The 18,830-nt window shown below is 53.4% G+C and overlaps 1 protein-coding gene across 1 annotated transcript in view; it reads right to left on the reverse strand.

The window, feature by feature from the left end:
* The window catches only part of Edar (ectodysplasin A receptor), a 49,936-nt gene that overhangs the window by 17,915 nt on the left and 13,191 nt on the right, over nucleotides 1-18,830 (reverse strand). The window contains exon 2 of the mRNA XM_004844733.3: nucleotides 15,978-16,090. The gene's annotated coding sequence lies outside the window, so the exon portion shown is untranslated. The remainder of the gene's footprint in view (nucleotides 1-15,977; nucleotides 16,091-18,830) is intronic.

Consider the following 18,830-nt stretch of genomic DNA (forward strand, 5'->3'; position numbering starts at 1 on the left):
TCAGTGACCTGGCCCAGTGAGGTGGCCTCAATGACTGTCTCTTCTATATATTAGGAAAGAGGTGTGTAGGCAGGTTACAGGCCCACTCTGTGGCCCGGCCTGGCTGCCGCCCCTCACAGCTGCACCTAGCCAGGTGGCACAGCTGGGGTTGGGAAGGATTTTCTTCCTCTGTGTCCTGTGGGCTGGGTCCCAGCCAGCACCTGCCCAAGGAGTTAGGATGGGCAGGAAGGAGGCCTAGTGCTCCGACCTCAAGCTCAGAGCTTAGTTGCCTCCATCCTGGCTCAGCCTGGCCTGGTCACCCCACTCCACCCGCCGTATGGCAGGCTGGAGACCAGCCTGGAGACTGACCCACTGACCAGAGCCCGGGTCGAAGGAATGGATCCTTGTCTATCTGCCTGGAGCACACAGAGGCACCAAGGGCTCACCTTCATGTAGTCTTGGGGTTGCAGGGTCCTGGGATGCTCAGGGCGGGGAGGGTTCCATCCTGAGAATCTGTGCTCAGGGCTGGGCATAGCACCCATGTGACAGTGTCCACACCCCTCTGTCACCAGCTCCCGGTGAGCTGGAGGGACCTCTGTGTCCCACACGGGGGTCTGGGGTTGGCACGGGGGTCCATAGGGACTCGGGTGGCAGGCATGAGCCCAGTATACTGTGCCCAGAGGTGCCCTCATTGAAGCCTGTGAGACTGCATCCTTCCTGGCAGGTGGGGGAACTGTTGGGGAAGTGAGCAGCATCTCGATCCTGGGGAGCACATGGGACCTGCAGGGACCAGTGCCTTCCAGACAGCCACTGTCTCTGCCTCAACACCTGGGCAGAGGTTGCCCATAATTGTGACAGAGCCTTGCAGCAGGTCCTCTTCCAAGAAGGTGTGTGGGGTGGGGGCTGGAGCTAGGAGGCGGGATGCAGATTGGAGCTGCTCCAGGGCCTGAGGGGAGGCCCAGGTCCCTGCTGGAGGAGGCCAACACGTGGGAGGTCCCCTTGCCCTGGGCCTCTGCTCAGCCTGCCTCCCTCCCAGGTCTCCTGGCTCTGCTCCTGGAGCAGCTGGAGGGAAGCTGCTGGTGGCCTCCCTGCTCCACCCTAGATTCTTGGGCCCTGGCGGGGGTGGGGGGGCTCAACCACTGTGACAGAGCTGGATGGAGGTCACCATCATGGCAACTGGAGAGGCTGCCAGGCTGTGATTTATGGCCCAGGAGAATGCTAATTAATGTGAAATCTCGAGAGATGAACGGGCTTCACTGTTTCCTCCCATCTGTCTCTCCCAGCCCACACCTGCCATAACTCAGCCAGGTCCTCCCTGTCCCATCCCCAGGTGCTCTGGCTGCAGGTAAGGCCACCTGGTCCTGCCCAAGGGTTTAGGATGTGAGGCCAGGGACTGTCTGGGGTACAGTCTCCCCTCCAAGGCCAGAGCAGAATCTCAGAAGGACAGAAAGTGGTCCTGACATGAAAATGCCTGACTGCAGAGCACGGGCTCTTGAGAGCTTTGAACTGTGTCACAGAGGGCTTTAAAAGAGCCAGGCAACCAGGTGTGGTGGTGCAGACCTGTAATCTCAGTGCTGAGGGAGGCTGAGGCAGGAGGATTGCAAGTTCAAGTCCCACCCATCCATCCATCCATCCATCTGTCCATCCGCCTGTCCATCTGTTCATGTACATGTGCAGTGTTTACTGAGCACCTACTCAACACCAACCTGAACAGCAAACAAATCAACACAACCCCTGCCCTGCAGGTGCCTCACCATTTGTGGACCCAGTACAGAGCTGGGTAAACCAGAGAAGGGAATGAGTGGCAGTTGTGGCTGGTACCTCTATGGGGGGATCTCACCCCAGGTGGCCTGGAGGACTGTCCCAGAGCTGAGAGGGAGGTCGGCAAGGAGGTCTGGAGTCACTGGGAGAGGAAGGCCCAGCAGGGGTTAAGGTACCTGGGCATTCTGGGGCTTCAGGGTAGGAAGCCAGGCTCCAGTGCATCTACACACCAATTCGAGTGCCATCATCACCTGGTGTGACCAGGAAGCTGCTGCCGAACAAGACAGAAGCTGCTTCTGCACAGTGTGGCACAGCCCGAGGGCCCCAGGTATGCAGCTGCTTGAGCGGTGCAGTGCAGGGGGGGAGGCAGCCATGTTCTTGGCCTCGTGGGCCTCCAAGTCCAGATGATGGCACGTGTTTTCATATTCTAATTATATCTCACTGCTAAGATGAGTTTGAGAAGCAATCAGCTCCGTGGGGAACAACAACTGCACAATGAATCCAGACTCCCACCTCAGGCCAACAGTGCTGAGCAGGGACCTTGGCCCAGTCCCAGTGGACACCCCATCCCCTCCAGTGCTCCCCACTCCCCTTTGCCATTGACTCACCCTGCTGTCCCATCCAGGTTTTGTCATTGCAGATTGAAGCAGGTTTTGCTGCCTCTGCCCCTCCGTGGTGTCCTCTGCCTTGGGACAAGATGCCCACAGACTCCCTTGGCATGAGGCCTCGGTGTGTGTTTCTGTTACTGCTGAGCAGTGTCCAATGTTTCAGCAGAGCTCAATGTCCTTCCATTTGCCTTGGGTTTATCCACTTTAACTTCTTTCACCAAGATGACATTTTAAAAATGGTTTTGGTTGTTCTCTGGCCTCACAATGCTACAGGTTGGGGCCAGGGTAGCAGCCTCACTGGGGGGACACAGAGTATGTGCAGGGCTTTCTTGATGTGAGCAGGTACAGGGCCCCTTGGCCTATGAATGGCACACATGGGGCCCTTGTTTGACTCCTAAACAGGCCCCAGAGGCACTCGCCACCCTGTTAACCAGAGAGGCTGAGTGACTGGCCTGGGTCTCACAGGGCTGAGGAGCTGACCCAGATCTGCTCATGTTCTGCCTCCTACACAGCCCAGGAGAGGGATCCAAGAGCTGCCGAGAGCCACAGGGGCCAGGCCTGCCCACCTTCCTGTGGCGCACAGTGTGGGGAACTTGAGGAGCCAGAGCCCTTGAGGAGGTGAAACCACAAGACAGCAGGGTCGGGCCTAGGTGATCGGAGCCCTTGGGCCATGTGCCTGTTGTCTCCTCCTTCCAACATGGCTCTGACCTGGCCTGTGTGCTGTTCATGAGAGGATGGAGGGAGGGAGGGATGGATGAGGCCCTGCTCCTTGTCCTGGGTCACCTCTCCCCTGCATCCACGTTGTGTCCTCAGGCAGGTGACCCAGATGGCATAGAGCTATAAATAACTGTGTGCCCCCTCACAGAAGACTTTGTTTTCCTTCTCTTGAATTCGAGTCCCGGCATGAAGCAAGGAGCTTGTAAATTTGAGTTCTTCCTTCCTGTCAGACTCAGGGCCTCGTTCTACCAGTTTGAAAGCATGTTCTCTCTCTAAGCCTGGTGCCACAAGGCCTTGCACGGCCGAACCTCATAAGGCACCCATGGGTTCGGCCAGGATGCACCAGACAATCTACCCTGGGTTCCAGGGTCTGTGGGACTGGGAGGAATGGGGGCTGTTCATGCCCCTCCGAGCTGGACCTCAAGCGCAGTTAGCAGAATCTCCTGCTCCTGGCTTCTTTCTTTCTCATGTATTTAAATTACGGGAGGATAAGATGTGGATTATATTGCAGTTGCACCCCACTCATTTATGGCCCTGTGCCTTTCTTCCAGGTGGAGGAACTGAAGTCTTACATACACTTTGTAGAAAAGCAGTGGGCAGCAGGTAAGCCAAACCCACAGAAAGTGTGGACAATCTGGAACCACAGGTGTGGCTACTGGCTTCTGTTCTACCCAAGACTGGGTCTCAGGGTGCAGCAGGGTTGGAGGGCCAGCTGATGATTTTCCACAGTATGGTAGTCAACAACTAACTGGACATTGAAAGCTAGCGAGTCATCAGATGTCCTCAACAGACAGGGACAGTGACTGTCTGGGTGGACGGCTTTGTGAGTTGCCGATTGACCATTAAGTGTTGTATCCATGTACTGAAATGTTACACATGTCCTGTAAATACACGTAAGGACTATGCGCACCTAGAACTAAGAAGGTTAAAAGAAAGATGGTGCTGTGTCCTCAGAGGCCTTCCTGGTGGTGTCTCCATGCGCTGGGTGGGATCCAAGGTGTCCTGGGCAGCACAGGCTGAAGCCCTTTCTGAGCTGCAGCTGCTCCTTGCTCCCAGCGGCCTCCTTCTCTTGGGGAGCCAGAAGGCAGGGCGAGGTCGGTGCAGGGAGGGTTTGTGTTCACAGTGACAAAGGATGCGCCACTCGAGAAGGTGCTGTCCAGCCACTATCCAACAGGACAATGCCCTTGGGACAGCTCCCCTCTGCTTGGAGCAACGCTTTTTCCTGTCAGAAAACTCTGACAGCCAACAGTGCTGAGCCAGCCAGGCGTGTGCATTGCTCCTGACCTAGTGTGGTTGTCTGTGTCAGTGCTGTGGTCCACGCAGGGCTCCACTACAAGCAAACCCATCTCCCCTCTGGCCCCATGTTGCTGTGTGCTGGGTGGGTGGGGACATAGTGCTGGCAGAATGGCACAGGGCTCCTGCTGTGCAGAGGGAGGCTGTGGTGCAGAGCAGGTCCAGACACCCCAAGTCACCCAAGGTGGACGCTGCTGTGGCAGGGAACAGAGCACTGGAGTTGGGACAGCTTCATGGCAGGAGGTAACAAGGTTCCTATGGTCACCCTGTCACATCAGGTGGTGTCAGGAAAATGCACTTGCTGTGGGGATCCAACCCTGGCTGTATGGAGGCTGTGGCCATGGCTCATGTGCTGTGGGTTCTGAGCAGCTTGCCCTGCAATGTGGAGAGCGAGGACACTCTGTCCACACGAGAGCCAGCAGTGTCCTGCCAGTGACCCAGGCGCCATGGAAAGTCCTGTTTACGAGGTGTTTCATGATGCACCCAGAAAGCCATTATTTCCTCATTCCCATGCCAAGAGCCCTTGTGTGATGCCAAAGTTTTTGCAACTGGATGATGTTGATACTAAAATTACCTTATATTAAAACCCCAAAGCCCCAAGACCCTTTAATTTATGAGGGCCTAGTAGGGGTCATGTCTCTGGGCCTCACAGAGCCAAGCAGAGGTCTGGCAGAACAAGCAAGATTTGCACTATTTATGCTGCCAGTGTTGTGAATGTCAGCCCCCAGGAATGACAGGAAGAAGGAATAGGAATGACTGGAAGGTAAGCACATGGCCAGCTTTTAAAATACATTTGGGGTACATTTATCTCAAAAGGTCACAGATCCCGAATGGACCAACAAAGTAATCTGTGCACACAATTGGGCTTTACTCATCCCTGGCCAGGGAGGACACCAGGACCCGGGTGCCTCATGGTGGACCTGGGTGTTGGGCTGAGGGACGTCACTCCCTGTGGTGGGAGCCAGAGAGGGAGGAGGCCTGGGTGGATGTTGCTCCTTCAGCTTCCTCTGTCAAAAGCGCTCACCCAAGTGCACATTCCTCTGCAATTTTCTGCATGGCACTGGCAGCCACCTGGGAGGATGGCACACACTCATTCCATGTCTGAGGACCCTAGTCCTCTCCCCAGCCTCTCTCCACAGCCCAAGAATGGGCCCCCTCCTCTCACTAGAGGTTCCTGGACACACCAGGCTGGGGCCAGCACACAGGCGGGTAGCATCATGTGCTGCACTGGTGACAGTGCATGACACACACCTATGTGCATTCTGCACCCTCTGTGTGCACCATGAGGCTAGGGGTAGAGAGACCTCTGGAACCAGGGCTGGAAGGTCTGGGGCAGCGAGCATCCTACAAAGCTGGCCCTTGGGGCAAAGCTCTAGTGCACATGCTGAACAGTAAATTGCTTTAGAGCATGTTATTCAAAGATACATAGTTTTCTGTTTGTTTCTTTGTTTGATTTCAGGCTGTGCTGAGGATTAGATCCAGGGCCTCACCTCTGCTAGGCCAGCACTCCACCAGAGCAACATCCACAGCCCAGAAGTAAGGTTTGTAGAGTACAGCTCCTCACAGGGTTCCTCTTTGTTGGAGAAACTGCAAGGACACACACACACACACACACACACACACACACACACACACAAAATCTCTGACAATCTTGCTCTCTGGCTAATGGGGTACACGGTCTGCTCACCCCATGCTCATGGCTATTCTGAGGGTTACTCCTAGTGTGTTGAATTTCTCTATGGCCACATTGTCTTCCTGGTGCTGCTGCTCTTGGAAATCAGGCTCCAAGCCAACGTGTGGTTTGTCATCATGAAAAAACCTTTTCTTTAAAAACTGGAACAAGATTGTTCCTCTTCCCCAGAGAGTCATTTGAGGTTGGAGGGCAGGTTTGGGTTGTGGAACTCAATCCTCCATCCACTGACCCCATGTGACTTCCCCCTCTACCTCCAGCCCTGTGATGACACACAGCCTGTAATTTAGGGGCTGGGTCTTTGTGGAGCATAAGCAGCAGATGTGAGGATGCTGACCTCAGAATACGGCATCCTGATCATACCACAGGTGCTTTGAGGTCACTGAGGCCCCTGCCTGGTCTCCTGGGGTTCCTCAAGAGGGTAGAGTTTTTGGGAGCCAGGGACATGTTCTCCATATGACTGAAGGTCAGGCTGGGGTAAAAGGACCCAGTGAGAGATCAGGTAGTGCTGGGTGCTGTGGTTCAAGGGACCTGTCTTTGTTACTTTTTCTCATTGTTGAGACACAATACCCAACATCCGAAGTTAAAGGAGGAAAGGTTTATTTAGCTTACAATTTGCAGAGGTTTCAGCTCATAGTTGGCTGGCTCCAAGGCAGGGTGGCATGGCAGAGGAGATAGAGTTCATGGCAGGCAGAAGGCAGCAAAGCAGCAAAGTAGTAAAGAAGCAGCAGCATGTGTTGACAGCAGCCCTTATATTCTGACAGCAGATGACAGCAGAAAGCCCCTTATAGTCTGTCCAGGCTACCCACCATTAGGGTGGTAGCATTCATACTCAGGGTGGGCCTTCCCATTATCCATATCCAAAACTATGCCAAAGCAATCAGTGGACTAATTTAGTAATCACACACCCTTGATCCCAGCATCACGCACTCTAGATCCAGCCATCTCTGAAAAGCCCCACCCATAGCCAAATGAGGCTGTTGGGGGGACATCTAGATACAAGGCATAACAGGGCCCTTGGGGTAGGATGTCTGAGCACCAGCAGGAGACCCTGTGGGGAGGCCAGCGCAGCACACACAGAAACGTGCCTAGCCTGCTAGGCTGAGCTGACCACAGCCCTCATACATGTTGCACAGGTAAGTAAGGTGAGGACCCTTCAGGTGCTTGGACAGGACAGATGACCATGAGCAGGACCTGGAGAGGAGTGGAGCATTAAACATACTTGTCAATGTTTTCTGTCTGTTGGGGGAGACCGAGAGGGTGATGCCACACACTGGCTGGGTGCCCTGAGGACAGTGATGTGGGTGAAGGGCATTTAAAATCATCCTAGGCTCTGGGATAAAAGAGCCTCAGATCAGGGATGAGGCAAGGAGGTACAGGGTAGCACTAGGCAGTTACTGGTTGTATAGAAATGGCCTGGGCTGAGGGTTGGGGACTGGGATGGAAGTTCATTTGGGGTCTGACTGCGAAAGGCTGTGGACATCAGGGATTTGTTTCCATTAAGGAGACAAGGAGGCGATGGAGGTTTCTGAGCAATGAAGGACATGATAAAATACTTTATTTTTTTTTCTGGTATGATAAAAGTATTTAAAAATTTTTTCCCTTCTTCATATGACTTCAGTGAAGCCAACATCAGTTCTTCCAATCTCCACAGTGTAGTTAAACCTTTTTGGAAAAGTTTTCATTTCAGATATTTTACTTGTCAGTTCTAGAATTTTCTTTTTAAAAAATACTTTCACTTTCTTTGCTGAGATTCTCATCTGATCACTCGTTATGTTCAGTTTCACTTAAGTCCTTGAAGATATTAAAAGCAGTTGTTCTAAAGTCTTTGTTGATTCCAACATCTGGGTTATCTCAGAGTCTGTTTCTACCAACTGCTCTCTTTGGAGAGCGTTGTAAGTCACATTTCCCCCTTCTTCTTAGGTCAGGCGATGCTCTCTGTGTGTAGGACATCATAATGGTACCTTGCAGGGGACCCACATGAGCTTTGAGTTTTACTCTGGCAGGTGCTAAGTTACATGAACTGGTCAGGCTTGGCTTCATTCTTTATTAGGACTGATCTTTTGGTTGTTGCCTTTTGTCCTAAGGTTGCAACCTTCTTCCAATGGCTCAGGCTTTCTGGGTCTCAAATCACATCCCACAAGGTTCAGTGAGGGCTCTGGCCACAAGTTAGGCAGCCCTTCAGAGTTCCCCCCCCTGTGAGCCTGGGCTCCACCCATCCCACCAACCCCAGGCTCTGTCTGTCCGATGAGCTCTGAATTTGTCCATCCTGTGAGCCCTGAGGCTTTGTCTGCCCCATGAGCCTTGGGACCCATCCATCCTGTGAGGCCTGGGATCCATTCATCCCCTGAGCCTTGGGCTTCATCCAGGCTCAGTTGAGTTTGGTCTAGGCCGGACAGAACTCTCCTGCTGGTTTCTGGAGTTCCCTTCATCTCTGGTATCCTGTTTCACAGTTTCTAGATGTTTTCAGGCTGCAGTTTCAAACACTGCTCCCAGGTCTCCGTGGTGCATCCTCCCACCTGGCCTCCTGGGTCCTTTGAATGGGCTCAACTGTGTGTCTTAGGAGCCATGTCTTGTGTGTCCGTGCAATGCCAAGTGTTCCCCATGGTATGGCCCCCAGCCTGCACTTCCTGTTACCCATACCCCTCAAGAGCCTAGGCCCTTAGTGTTCCCACCAAGTCACCCTCCTGAAACATCATCCCATTGAGTCCTGGCAACAGTGGGGCAGTGGACAGGGCAGGTGCAGGAGGGAATGGCTGGTTTTGGGCATTGGACAGAGGGGCAGAAGAGATAACTTGGCAGGTTTCTCCTGGGAAGTGCAATAAGGCCTGAGGACTGGGCACACACAGACTGCCTGCCCTTCTCTCTGCATCTCCCTGATCACCCCAGCCACCCTGACTACTCCTTCCACCCATGCCCCATTGAGTCCTCTGGACTTGGTTGGCTGCACTTCCATGCCGAGAGCTCTGTGATTGGGGCCACCTGCCCTCCAGAGATCTGTGGGAGGGTGGATGTAGGGCAGGGTCATGCATAACATCTGGGAAAACAGGGAGGCAGTTTGTCCCTCTGGGATGTTTAGCACTGGAGTGACTCATGACCCAGGGGACTTTCATTGACTTTTTGTAGCCAAGTCACCCTCTTGTGGTCCACGTCTCATACCTGTCCCAGCAGCCTCTGTGGCCCACACCTTCCCTTCTCAGCCATGCCCTCCTGCCTACACCTGGGCCTCCATGGTGCTTCCCCAGGGCCCTGTGCTGACCTGTTCCTCTCTGCTCCATTTCCTCAGCGACCTTGATTCAGCCATCTGTCAGCAGGAGATGATATACAGAAATTCATACTACAGTATGAGTGGTTGGGGCATCTTCTCCAGGGAGGCCCTCACACCTAATTTTAATGTTGGCACTATAGAGAGATGATTCTAGGAACAGCACCTTGACACCAGTGTCCTGGTTCAAGTCTGGCTTGAGGGCCAGGGATGTGGCTAGGTGGTGGAGTGCCTGCCTAGTGTGTGCAGGCCCTGGGGTTGAGCCCCAACACCCAGGCCCCATCACTTAGCAGCTAAGTGGCTCTGGGAAAGTCATGGTCTCAGCTCTGTGCTCCAATTGTCTCATTAAACAGCAGCATGATCTCAGGACCTGTGGGTTACATGAGACAATGGCTACAGAATGCCCACCATGGTGCCGGGCGTGATGTGTTTATTCTCCAAGTTTGCAGGAACTGGACAATAAAACAGAAAGGGGAATTAAACTGCGGCCGTCTGGTGTGCTACATTTCCTTTCAGTTTGTTTGTTCAGACACATGAGTCGGAAGGGGTTCTCATTGCTGTGCTCTTTCAATCATGTGCCTACAGTGACTGAGGTGACAATTCTTAGTGATCCAAAGTCTCCTAGACCATGACTAAACCAGGCAACCCCCATGGTGACCTTCGGGTCAGCTCCCGATGTTCACGATGGTGAAATCTATTGCAGTGAGAACAGAACTGGAGGCTGAGACAGATTCTGGGTGTCCTGTGAGGCCTGGCTGCAGGGGAGAGCACAGCTGGCTTTGCACGGTGGGCTCGATGGTGGGGCAGCAGGCTCTGTACCTGCCTGCCCATCTGGGGTCAGAGCCACCCACGGCCTCGGCACCTCACCCAGTGCAGGGTCCCAGGGCTCCCCCGTAGGCTGTTTGACTGCTGCAGTCTCTGCACACACTCTGTTCTGAAGCTCTTCCATCTACTTGGCCCTCTCCTGCACCTCTGGAGTCTGCTGAAAACTGTGGTCCCTGGCACTCAGTGGCTGCTTCCACTGCGCCTGGCAAGGGGAGGCCCTGCCGCCTTCAAGGGCACATGACCCCGTGAACTCTCGGGGAAGCCACAGCCAGGCAGGTGCTGCGGTCTGGCTGCCCTTGCTCACCGGCTCTGTGCTGAGGTTTTTAAAAATTTATTTTGGGTGCTGGCGATGGAACCGCTGGGCCACACCCCACGCCCAGATTCTGACTTCTGGTGACCAAATTCAAACTGAGGGCTCCAGGGCAAGCAGCCCAGGCTGGCTAGGTGCCTGGTGGGGGGTAAGGGGGCGTTCCTCGGGCCTGTGCTCTGATTGTAGCCTCACCTGGGCAGACTCGGCCAAGGGTCCCCAGCTGTGCTGCTGGTGTAATCAATGGGCATCACACAGCGTTTGATGTCCATGCCCGTCTGTCACCAGCTGCCCTGTGAGTGAGGAGAGAGCCGCCTGTGATCTGGCTTCTAAGCAGCAAGCTCCTCCAAAGGCAGGGATGTTTGTTTCCCTGTTACCCCTCTGATTGATGCAGCTGTTGCCCGGCCTCATTGCGTTAAGCTAAATATTATGTTTTTGTAACGTTTTGATCCTCATTAATTATAGCTCAGGAAAGCTGACAAAGACAACCTGCCTCTTTAATATAAACAAGATTAATTGTATGGTTCCTGCAGAAAACGAACTACCAGCAGTTTAACAAAAAATGTTTGTCTTTAAGCAGCCTTTGGATGAAAAAAAAGTAAAACTGTTACAGGAAGTAGCGAAGCTGCCAAATTACCATGCCCGCAAGCCTCGCCCTCATTATCAGACTAAACGAGTGCGCACACCCCCGGCCTTTCATCCAGTTCCAGCCGGGAAAAGAAAGGGGGCTGAGAGAAGGGCCTCATTCAAAGCAGCGGCTCTGAAGTGTGGAATGCGCCCACTGTTTGAAGACGAGATTTATACCTGACACCTTTCCTGAAGCTCACTGTTGGGACTCGTCTGTTTCCAAATCAACCGCAGACTGGCTGCTGGCAGTGCTGCTGCGCCTAACAACCGCATAATCCAGGATGAACGCACGGGCTGTGTCACTTTCATTAACAGCCACGCACAACTCTTCCCTTGACAGGGAAAGGGATGGGCAAATGCCCTCTGTGGCTGAGGTGGGAGGCTCAGGGCAGAGGGCTTGCTTAGGGCAGGGGTGGGCAGGGGGCAGAGGTGAGGCAGAGGGCAGAAGTAGAGGGTGGAGCCAGAGATCAAAGGATAAGGGGCAGCTGGAGGCTCCAGGACAGCTCTGTGGAAACCCAGCACTCTGCAGGAGGCTGTTTTGGTTTTGGGTCACTGGGGACGGCTTTGTGGAGTCCCAGAGTCAGCATGGCTGAGAAGCCCTGGCCCAAGAGTGAGGTTCTGGTTGTGTGTGGTCTGGGCCTTCAGGCACCTAGAAGGACCAGCAGGGACAGGTGCTGTCCAGGCTCCATAAGCCAGGTTGGCTGACACCACATCTATGGAGTATCTGGGTGCCCTAGCTATGTCCATCATGTGAAGCCACTGTCCCAGCAAGCCCTGGTGGCCGATGTGGTGGGAACAGCACCACAGAAAGTATGGGCACTGAGCTTGTTCAAAGTTCAAGCTCCGAAGGCACCAGCTCTCCAGCTTCCATGACTCCTACCCCGAGCACTGGCTGCAGAGTCCCAGCAGGGCATGTAGGGTTCAGGCAGCTGACCTGGGGACCAAAGCGAGGCTGGCCAAGCCCGGCTTGGGATAGCAGGGAAAGGACGCTATGTCTGGACTTGGGGACTCGCCTGGCCTGGTGAGGGAGGGGCTGACCTATGTTGGAGCTGCGTCTTCCTCAGAGTGAGATCCCCAAAGAAAGCCAAGTCCTCAGCCTCTGCAAAGCAGGCGATGGCTTGGGAAAGCTCCAGGAGGAGAGACCCAAGTGTGGAGCCTAAGTGTTCTCCAATGTCAGTTTGTTCCGGAGGGGAAGGGGAGCCACAGTGCCATGTTCGTAGGCAGGAAGAGTGTGTGATATGGGGTCTCCATGCACCTACCCAATCTGGGGTCCACCTGGGTCATCACTGTGCCTCCATGCTTGGCCTTCCTGGGTGTTCTGGACTTGTGCCCAAATTAGGGATATGGTCCCTGCAGCCACAGAGGGGCTGAGATGCAGCCGTGCCCAGGACACCCCTGGGCCTAGGCCAGGCCAGGATCTGACAGGGGTGTCCCTGGGAGAGTTGTGGGGGCTCGACCTGGACAGATGTGGCAGGACCCCTAGCACCCTGAGAGCGGTGCCATCTGTGGAGGGAGCTGTGTCCTCAGAGACTCTGGCTTCTCCACGGTCCCCATCACAGAAACTGTGCCCTTTGAAGGCGCTGACACATTCCCCTGCCGCACCCCCCCAAGAGAACCAGAGGCTGACAAGCCAGGGCCTACCCTCCCTGGCAACATTGTGCTCCTGTTTCACACTATCTGGTCCACTGCCTCGATGGCATGGGCTTTAGGGAAGGCCATGGGTGTTCAGCAATGGAGTCCTCTGGGAGGGGATGGTGGGCCAGCACAGGACTGCGGGTAGTATGCCAGCTGCTGGTGAGGACCAAGACAGAGGCCAGGGTCTTCTGGGCCATCATCAACCCATGGTGCTGACCAGGCATTTCTAGGACCCAATTCATGCTCTCCCAACAGACAGTGCTTCCCCCAGGGCCTCAAAGTATTAGTGGAGGATTGCTGTAGTCACAGCTGGCCATGGGGTTCTTCCAGAATACTAGACCCCTGGACTCTGCACCCAGGCCACCTAGTAGGAGAGCATGGGCTGGGACATGAGGAACTTGGTGGGACTCGCTTCTGCTCATGCCTGGCAGAGGACAGAGGTGGATGGCACTCTCACGTGGCTCTCTCACCGATGTTCTTCCCATGATTTCCTGATAATAAAAGTGGTATAAAAGTAGTACTAACAGCACAATGGTATGTGTCCGAAAGAGTAGAGGCAGACTGGGCCAGGGATTTAGCTTAGTGGTTCCGCCGCCCGCCTTGCAAGTGGAAGGACCCGAGTTTGATCCCCGGTACCAAAAAAAAAAAAAGGGTAGAGGCAGACAGTGGAACAGCCACAACTATGGAGCCTCAGACTGCCACTTGGGGTCTGGAGGCCAAAGAAAAGACAAAAAAACAAGATTTGTCACAAAAGGACAAAGAAACAGATCAGGGACAGGAATGGGACCAGCGACACCCCTGCAGCTTAGGTCAGCCACCTCTGTCTGCAGGGTCCTCGGGGAACCCGTGTCCCACTCCAGGTGGTAGCTCCTCCTGGTGGCCTCTCTTGAGCGTCCCATGCACCCCTCAGATAAAGGCAGACCCAAGGGGATGTGCCCGGGACAGCAGGGTCCTTGTCATCCTTCTGGATGCCAGGCCCTTGAATGCCAGTATCCTTTGTGATTGGGATGTGTACCAAGGACCCTGGAGCAGAGGGGAATGCACATCCTCCATGTTTGTCAGTGCCACCTCTGAGCTGAAGTCTGGTGAGCTAACTTCACATTTGCCCTTTTGGTCAGGGCGATCTTGCAGGACTCAGAGCTGTGTCCTGAGAACAGTCATTGAACAGCTCTTCTGCAGCTCTGTGGTCAGAGTGAACAGGGCCGGCAAGGGACTGGCCCTGCCAGGTGGTGAGAAGTGGAGCAGCAGTGGGCCCAAGGCTCCTGTGGCCGTGGGGCTCATGCCTCACTGTCCTCCGGGAGCAGCGCACCGTGTATCCAGGGCAGTGTGGCTGGGATGACTCTCAGCTGTCCAAATGAGACTTAATGAGGAAACTCTGTGTTCAGGAAGCATAGGGTGCTCACTTGAGAGGTCTCTCCTTGAACCCTCTCAGAATACAAGGGCTTGGAAGAAATCCTGGGGAGATCTCCACCCTGTGGAGAGCAGGGGGAATGTGCAGACATCTGATGGGAAGGGGTCTTCTGGGAGCCCCCACCTGCTTTCCTGGGGACTTTGTGACCTTGTGACAGCTCACCAAATACTGCATTAAGGCACTGTATTCTGCAGAGCATGTAGACATTTTAACAAAAGCTGGTTCTTGTGAAAATCTCACAAATGGAAGATTTTGCTGCCTTGCAGCTGAAGATACTGAGGATGGGGTGGACTTTGGCACAGTGCTGGTCTGGCATGCACCAGACCCGGATCCACCCCAGCTAAGAAGGAAGAAGTTGAGGACTAAAGAGGATAGGACAAGTGTCAAAGTTCGCACATCCAGTGAGAGGTGGGAAAGGCCAAGGTCCTGCCCCAGGCTAGTACCCACCTGCCCAGTCTGGCAGAGACAGAGCAGAGGGATGCTGAATGACAGCAGGAATCGAAAGACTCCCAGTTGAGGGGGCCGTCCTAATGTCACTACAGGACAAGAAGAAGCCACGGGGGCGGGGGGGGGGCTGAAAGGGCTTGCCTGCCACAGGTGCTGGGCTGTACACTCAGTGATCGCTACAGCAACAAACATAAGGAGAACAAACTCCAGTCCCCAGCCCAGCCCAGCCAAGCCCAGCCCAAGTAGGGTCAGTGGCTTCTCCAGTGGGCTTCCTCACTCAGGGCCCAGCATGTCCAGGGCAAGGGCCTCTATCTATATGAATGTCAAGCATGTGAACAGAGGCAGTTTCTCATATTGAGGATTTTAATTAAATTGAATGGGGGGCAGCAGCTGGTGGCCACCACAGTGAACAGCACAGAGGGTCTTTCAGACCCTCCCATCTCTCCAGTATTCTAATTAAAAACAGCCAGATTGTCTAGATGGGCCATACTCTGCTTTTACTCCTGGGGAAACTGAGGCCCAAGAGACCCAGAACTTTCCTGAGCCCTAGTATTGGACCTGTGTGGAGCCCTGGCCACCTGATGCTCCTGCTCAGAGCAGCCAATTTGGAACGTGGAGGGAAGGATGGAGTCAGGAGGCAGCCGTCTTCCCAAGCTGATCAGGAGCCCAACATAGGGAACCAGGAAAGCAGGCACTTTGGGAGAATAAAGCCCATGTACACAACGAAGATCACTTTTCATCGGGGAAGAAACTCCTCTAAGAGCCAGAGTTCTGTGTGTAGTTCTTGACAGGAGAGCAGAGGCGTGGGGAGCCCTGGCTGCCCAGAACCGGACACTAGGAGGTCAACTCCTGAGACCTGGGGGTGCTCACCAGCACACGCCCGTGGCACTTCATAGCAACCCTGCACCACTGTGCGAACATGCTCATAAGAGTGTGTTAGGACAAGGAACAAACAGTTCCTTCTAATTTAGTGAACGCGCATGTGGCTCAGCTTAACTGTAGGAACATTTAAAGTAACCCCAACAAAAGCCGTATCTTTAGCAACACAACCTGCCTATTTAAAGTATTTACTCTAGGGCTGGAGATTTAGCTCAGTGGTTCTGCCGAATGCCTCAAAAGCGCAAGGTCCCAAGTTTGATCCCCAGTACCAAAATAAAAACCAACTTACCCTTTATTTAATGTTCCCCCATTTTTAAATTGTGCCACATCAGGAAATGTGTGTATGTATGTGTGTAGGTGGGTGGGGGGGATATTTTCCCAAAAGTTATGATTGTATCTTTGCAGGACAACAAATATCCACTTTCCTCTGACACAGGGCTCCTGGCAAGAGAAAGTTTCCATGCAAGGTCCTCAGCAGGTCCTACCCAGAGGATTTTCCCTCCGTGGCTGCTCGCCTTGAGTTCTCCTCTTACCTTTGGGCATCAGAGTGCTTCTCTCCTTCCCATCTGCTAGCTGTGTGGGGAGAGCCCAGGCTTCTCTGGGTCTGGGGAAGGTGGTGCGTCGGGGAGGTGTGGCTGCTCTGTGCCTGGCAGGGGAGAGGGAGGCCAGGTTTTACCACATCACAGAGGAAGCACAGGATGGGGCCCTAGACATGAAAGGATTCACTCTCTCCCCACCATTTCCTCTGTCCCCCTCACCCCCAGGGAGAATTGCATTTCTGAAAACTGGAAAAACCAGGTACTATCAACTTCAAATCAGTGCTAATTAAATTCAGTTATAAAATCCAGGTCCAATTCCCTTATCTGTGAGTGACACCTTCCCCTTCTAACTGGGGCTCTTAACAGGCACCATAAAAACATCTGACATCACCATTTCCTTGGATCTAATGCAGTTTATGGCTCTGAAATTCTGATAAGAAAGCTATTAGCACATCAAGGAGTTTTGATCAGGCTAACTTTGAAGCGATCCTCTCATCTTTAACACCTTCCCCACCCCTGCCATCGCCTATATTAAATTTCAAGAACTCAAAGATGTATCCATGTAGCCTTTTAGCTAGTCAAGTTCTTTGCCATTTCCATGATTAACACAGATGGTCCTCAGCTTACAACGGCTCAGTTGCTGAGTTTTGGATTTGAACCATGGTCCAGAAGGGCTTGGCATCGAGGAGGCATGTTTTGGCTGGCATTGTGTGACCGCCTCTCTCAGCGTCAGCACTGTGCCCTGTGTGGCTGAGCCAGTGTGCTGTGCAGCTTATGTGGATTCAGTACATTTTGACTACGATATTTTCAACTCCTGATGGGTGCATTAGGACATGACCTTGTTGTAAGCCAGGAGCATCTGGATTTTTAAATCAAATAATCTTAATCTTTGCAATTAATATGTGAACTTTAGGTGAAGGATTTTGCACTCACTAAGCCCAGTAGAGGCTACTCCAGAGCTTTAAAAGGTGCAGTGGCGCTGGAGGATCACCCTGGGTTGAGCACATTGGGGTGACCTCTGGGGCACAGCGACCCCATAGGTGATGCCTCACTAGGCCTCAGTGGAGGTAATGGGCTCAGAGCAGGGAACCTGCAGTCTCAGCCATAGGCTGTGCTCTTGTCCTAAACATAGGGGAGACCAGTGAGGAGGTGTCACCTCTAAATGTCCAGCTAGGAATGGATTCTACTGGTCCCCAGAACAATCCTACCACATTTGCCATGGGGTTGCTGAGATGAGCTTGGCTGTGCAGACCAAGAGTCTGTGGAGAAAGGTTCTAGGGTACATGTCTGCCATCTTCTGAGCTCAGGGACAGGGTCCCCGTAGCAGGAGGCCAGGAACCACCTGAGAGGCAAGATCAGGGATGAAGAACTATTCTTAGACACAGTGTCCTGGACACCTGTGACCTGGGGGACCGAACCCCCATGGACCTCTGTCTTCAGACATGGGACACAGCCAGGACACTGTAGGACACGGCTTCATAGGACAAAGAGGTCCACAAATGTAATCAAAACAAAGGAGTGCAGAGTGGGGCCCTGCCACCAGAATTTGCCCCGAAGACGTCAATCTTGTGCTTTTGATCAAGTCCCTGTGAAAATCAGCTGTGGGTTTGTATTTGAGTTCAAGAAACAGAAAAAACCAAAAGGTTTGTATCAAAGGCTGGACTTTTCTTTGTCTTCAACTGTCCATGTTCTCCCCAAGGCTGTAGGTCAGCGAAAGAACCAGACCGAGGCCACCAGCTCTGGGCTCAGGACTTCTGACTTCACCCTGTTCATCATCAGAGATGCTTACCACAGTCCTGTGTGCCACATGTGACTTGCTGATTGAGAGGGTGGTAAGACCTGAAAAGAGCAGGGGGCCCAGCCTAGGAGTGCGTGCTTTGTAGAAAATGAGGTGAATTGGGTCCTGTCCTCACTTCAGTACTCCTTCACGACACAGTTCCTGCTACCTTTTCCCTCAAGGCTTCTGATAACACAACCTTTGGATAAAACTAGCTGGTGGATTTCTGTTTGTTTGAAGGATTCATGATGGGTATTTTTAAAAGGAAAGTAAGACCCCAGCAAGGCAAATGTCTCTTTATGAAACAATGTTATTGAGAGTAGGGACTTTACAGAGACAAAACATGGAGATCCTAGGGATTAGCGAGTCTAAGGCCTGTCAAATCTAGCTTGGCAGAGACAGAGCCTGGCCCAGTCCAGGGGACAGGGTGACCGGAGCACAGGGAGGATGGGGAGGGGTAGGATGGGCATAGGGAAGATGGGGTGTGGGGGAGACAGGGTGAGAGAGCATGGGGGGATGCCCCACCCTACCCCCATTCCATGGAGCCCGACTTTAACTAGATTCCCATGGCTCTGAGGCACAGTGAACTTGAGATGGGTTTGCTCTGCCACTGCTCTCCAAACCTGGTTCCTTCTTTTCCTGGCCGTGTGTCCCTAACAGCACATAAATGTTTTTGAGTACTGCCATAGCCTGTGTGTGGCTCTATGATGCATATTACAAACACACACAAAGGAGCACGCAACATGAGGTTCAGATAAAACAAGCAATTCTGTTCACTGATGGTGCCAGGTCCTTGTGATTGCTGAACCTTTGTGGGGGTTTGTGGTGGAGGTTTCTCCTCTGACGCCCTCCTGAGGAGGTGACTCCTCTGATGCCCTCCTGAGGAGGGCTTCATTGTTCGGGCTTTGGGGTGCTGAACTGGAAGAGCCCCCACCCATTCACCTCAGAGGGACCACAATGTATCCTCTCTGGGGAGTGATGTCTCCTGTCCTCCCAGCCATTGGGGAAAGCATGAGCTCCACCATTGTGCATGGAACTCATCCTCTTTCCTCGGGGCCACCTGGGCCAAA

Source organism: Heterocephalus glaber, unplaced genomic scaffold, assembly GCF_053883595.1.
Source record: "Heterocephalus glaber isolate CG9 unplaced genomic scaffold, H.glaber_assembly_v1.0 deba00000470, whole genome shotgun sequence".
Classification (NCBI taxonomy): domain Eukaryota; kingdom Metazoa; phylum Chordata; class Mammalia; order Rodentia; family Bathyergidae; genus Heterocephalus; species Heterocephalus glaber.